At 38.9% G+C, this 5,160-nt stretch overlaps 1 long non-coding RNA gene across 1 annotated transcript; it reads left to right on the plus strand.

Moving 5' to 3' along the window:
• Nucleotides 1-369: 369 nt before the first annotated feature.
• Nucleotides 370-4,555, plus strand: LOC306642804. The gene is made up of 3 exons (XR_013758692.1): nucleotides 370-450; nucleotides 1,131-1,220; nucleotides 4,304-4,555. It is a non-coding gene; the product is annotated as an uncharacterized lncRNA (long non-coding RNA).
• Nucleotides 4,556-5,160: the final 605 nt, after the last annotated feature.

A 5,160-nucleotide genomic window follows, 5' to 3' on the forward strand; every position in this document is an offset into this window, starting at 1 on the left:
GTACGTAGGAAAAAAGATGGCTCTTTTTAAAGTATACCATGGCTTGATTAACACCCGAAGAAGAAAATAGTAAATGACATTAAAGCCATGTGCTGAGTATATAGCTCTTGCAAACATTAGCTCTCAGTATCTGGCCATTTTATTGGTGCCTCCATGATCACATGCAGAAAAACAAAAACGAAAAAAATTTACTTCCGTATCTCTGTATAATGAACTGTTCCTGGCTGCATTATTTGTAACACAGGGCATAAGTTTTGATGTTTGTGGACACAACTGTGTGTTGAAAATGTTTATATATGGATTCTATATATATCAGAATGTTTATATATATATATTCTATATATATATATCTATATATATATCTGAATATATCAGGCCACTGTAACCAAGACATTCTGACTTCCATGTCAAGGTGATAACTGGATTATTTAGGTGTCAAAAGTACAAAGTGTGAGTTAAACCTTTTTTCTGCCTTTGTATAATAAGATCCCATATGGAACATGTATACACAATGGTCTTGCACAAGTCAAACAAATAAGCATGATTCACACCAGGACAACGGAGCGGGACAAGTGCTTATGAATCAGATACTTGCACTCAAAGAGAGCTGGGCTCCCTAAAGCTGGCGGACAAGTTGTAGCCTTGAAAACGTATCTAGCTGGTATGTGTCTGTTCATTTACTGGGAATTTTATATTAAAAAGAGAATTAAGTTATGAAACAGGCCATTGAGTAGAATCTATAGTGCTTCATTACTTTTCACTTAGGTTTATAGTAAACACACACACAATAACAAACAAACAAACAACAACAACAACAAAAGTGATTTAATCACTAAAAGTTTATGTCTACGGTGGCCAGGCAGGCACTGTGCTAGACTCTGGGGAGTCAAAGTGTAGAAGACAAGGAGTTTGTGATCCAGCAGTGGAAACAGAATCCTGTATATATTATGTTTTTGTGGTATGATGCATGCAATACAAATGAAGGGCTTTGGGAGCACAGGAGAGGTAGCAGGTAATTCTGCTAGGCATTTAGGGTGAGGGACACAGAGAAAGGGGGGAACATATGGGTAAGAAACTATACTATTCATTGTTTTAGAAACTTAATGCTATTTATATTTTATAATCAATAGAATTTCAAGACCAATACCTGTGGGATTGAAACCTTGGCTATTCTGCTGAATGTGTCAGTATATTTGTTACTACTGCCAGCAAAAGGAGCTGTAAGTTACAGTAAAGATTAAAATAAGATGGAAATAAATTGAAGTCATTTTGGTGAACCTCTATTTCTGCCTTCGCATTGGTTGCTTAGTAAATCAAATGAGTGGTTATTTTCCTGTTAAACAAAGAAAGATATTTACAACTAAGAAAATTACCTGGTATCACATACTTGTTATAATATTAGCTGATTTCTCACAACTGCCCAGAAAATGTAATTAGCATTGACATGTATTGACAAGCTCTGGCCCTACATCTTCTTTCCCTCAAAAATAATCATGACTATTAGTGTTATTATTTAAAGAGTAAGTTCACATAGCTTATCCAATATGATCCTCCTGACTCCTTGAAGCTCATCAAGTACCTGACCTATTAGGAGAGCCTGGCGACTCACGTGCTATTTCCAAGCACTTCCCGATGCACCCATTCACCATGCTGCCTTCAAAGTGTGCTTTTCAAAAGACGCATCCATTCATGCCACTTCCTTGCTTGAAAATCTTCTGTGGCCCCTAATGTCTAATTGACAGCTTAGTCCAGCACCAAGCAGGCTTCCCGATTCAAGTTCTGCCAGTCTCCATGATGTACACCTACTTCCCGTTCTTCGAGCCTTTTACTCTTCTTGCCCTTCCATTCACCCTTGCCTTTGGACATGCTTCTTTATCCCAAAGCCCTACTGTTGTTTAAACCTTAAGACCTAGCTTGTTACTTTTATGAAGTTTTTTTCCTGATCTTAACTCTCAAAAGTCAATCTGATACCACCTCGACATCTGCCTGTATTTCCATGTAAGCATAACCCTTTATTGTGCTGCCATTATTCCTTTATAAACATCTCTTTCTCTGTCTTCTTAATTAGGATCAACATAAGCAGATCAAGAACAGGGACAATGTGATTCATTTTTATATACCCAGAACCTATCAGAGGACTTTTTCCAAACACATAGTATATAGTCAATTATCATTATTCTCAGTTCATGAATGAGGGATCTGGTATTTAGAGAGGTTAGCAAACCTGGCTGAGGTCAAATGAGTGGAGTGGAGAGCTAAAATCAGACTTGGCCATAATTTATAGTGTCAGCTGTTCACTATGATATGTACAGATTCCAGATTTTTAAGGAGTCATTCTTTATTGACCTATTCATTTTTTCCACTTAGCACAAAATTACGGGCACTTGTATTAATTTTCTAGGGCTGCCATAACAAAGTACCGAAAACTGGTATTTTATTGGGGTTTTACATTAAAAAGAGAATTACTTTATGAAACAGGCCATTTATTTTCTTATGGTTCTGGAAGCTGGAAGTCTAAGACCAAGGCGTCAGCAGGGTTGGTTTCTTCTAAAGCCTCTTTTCTTGACTTGCAGTTGGGCCAGATTTCTTCTCTTTGTGTGTGACTGTGTATTAATCTCCTCTTCTTACGAAGACACTAATCAGGTTAGATTAGAGCCCATCCTAAAGACTTCCTTTGAACTTAATTATCTGTTTAAAGACTTTACCTCCAAATACAATATCATTCCTCCATATTCAAGAAGGTTTAACTCTGGAACTCCCTATAGATACCCAAATCTGTGAATGCTTAAGTGTCTTATATGAAACGGCATATATCCTAGTATATCCTCCTAGATACTTCAAATCATCTCTAGATAACTTATAATACTTCATACAATGCAGATGTTATATAGAGTTATTCTATTTAGGGAATATTAAAAAGAAATAAGTCTTAATGTTCATTATAAACAGCATTTTTTTCCCAAATATTTTTGATCTGTGGTTGGTTGAATCTGTGGTTGCAGAACCCATAGATACAGAAGGTCAATTGTATAGTCACACATCCTGAGATACTAGGGCTTAGGACATTAACATATGAATCGGGGTGCACACAATTCAGTCCATAGCAGGTACCTGATATGTGTCAGACGTCATGGTAGATGATAAAAATGTGCAATTTTGCAGCCAAACCCAAATGTGTTCACCATGTTGGCAGCCCATCACAGACTGCTCTTTTCATTGACTTACAGGCATTTATAGCAGAGGAGGAGGCAAAAGAGAAACTACAGTTTCCTTGGACCATTAATTAGCAGGAGAAGATCAGTTATTCATCTCATCCCCCACTTGGCACTTCCAACCACTGTGGAGTCTGTCACTTCAGAGAACTCAAAGAAAGTTCTAAATGTCAACATCCTCCTGCACTCAGTCCTCCACGTTCACAGGCTCTCCATCTGCAGATCAACCAATAGCACATCAAAAATATTTTTAAAAATTGCATTGTATTGAACACGTATGGACTGTTTTTTCTTATCATTATTCTCTAAAAATACAGTATAATAACTATTTACATTGCATTGACATTGTTTTAGGTATTACAAGTAATCTCAAGATGATTTAAAGCACAGGGAGAATCTGCGTAGGTTATACACAAAGGCCATACCATTTTCTGAAACTTGAGCATCCACAGATTTTGGTATCCATGGGGGGTCCTGGAACCAATCCCATGAGCATACCAAGTGATGACTGTATTCGAATGTTGTGCCTCACAAGGCTGTGAATATGCTTACCACTTCATTATTTACGACTTTGCTCATAATTCATGCTCCAGCTGAAAGTGGTTAATATTATAAAATTAGTGAAGTAAGGAAACCTGCCAAAATTTACGAGCAAACTAGGAGCGTAGCCTGAATTAGAAATCCCTCGCCCCAAGCACACAAGTCCTTTCCTAATGCCGAGAATTGTGGGATAAGGGATTGTAGGAAAAGCCTGGAAAGCTTTCTCTTTATACGGTCGGAAGGGCCAAGATTTCTCATGCTTTTCTGAAGGAAACACGTCCTGTAAATGATGACAATATGGGTCACAGCCTTAATGCCCTCATGAAAGAGCAATTGTGAGACAGTCACCTTTCTCCAGTTGTCTCTTGGAGTCCCTGGTGTGTCCCAACCACTTTTAAATCATCACACTCTTTCTTCTCTACGGCAACAGGGAGCCCAGAAGGCCCAGACATCTAAAACATCTTCTCCCCAGGGCTGCTTCTAACTCAATAAGAAAGTTTAAAACTCCCGACAAAGTCTCCTGTCTTTTTCTCCCTTCATGTTCCCTCCAGCGTCTTCCTTTTCTGTTTCCCTCTGTGATGTGAAGTATTACAGCTTCAGAAATGCAATGTTCTATGAATACTGGAGGACTCAAAGACCAAAGAGGCGATGAGCAGACACACCACACACTGTTGGAAACCATGGCGCCCGAGACCAGGTTCGGAGGCGCCTCCTTCCCAGTTGGGTTCAGGGTGCGAAGATGGAGCGCAGGGGAGATTTTACCAGGAGAAACTAGGCCTCAATAAGAACTGCGGTGTTCGAGAAACATCTAGCCATCCTTCCTGCCCGCTGGCTTCACCTTTTCACTGCTGTCCCTATAGTATTCTTTTCCTTGGGCTTTTTACATATGTGTATAACTTTTAATAAAACATTCTGCTTCTTAACAAAATGTCTCTATTTTATAAAACATAATATCTCCCCTTTCCTTTTTTTTTTTTTTTTTTTCATTCTTTCTGTGCCAGGGATTGAACCCAGGACCTTGCTTATGCTAAGCATCTGATCTAACACTGAGCTACTCTCCCAGTCTCTAAAATATTGTATTTCCTAGCAGACTGTGTCACCTCAGCCTGTTTTAAGTCTTGGAGTGCCCCTTCCCTTTCCATGCTGTCTTTATCAGTGGATCCACACTTCTTCTCTTCTAGTGAGGAGGAGACTGCCAAAGCTAGGAGAAGATTGGGGTGAGGTAGAGGGATAAAAATGGAATTTACAGACTTGATGAGGGTGCTAGCAGGAGGCTAGCCCTCACAGGGTGAGATACCTGAGTTTCCTTATGGATCTTAATACTATGAAAACTAATATGAAAAAAGTGTTTGATAAAGAAAGTCACAATTCACTGTGGGGGGTCATCCTGATGTCCTTCCTCCCACTT

This window comes from Sciurus vulgaris (assembly GCF_902686455.1).
Source record: "Sciurus vulgaris genome assembly, chromosome: 13".
Lineage (NCBI taxonomy): Eukaryota > Metazoa > Chordata > Mammalia > Rodentia > Sciuridae > Sciurus > Sciurus vulgaris.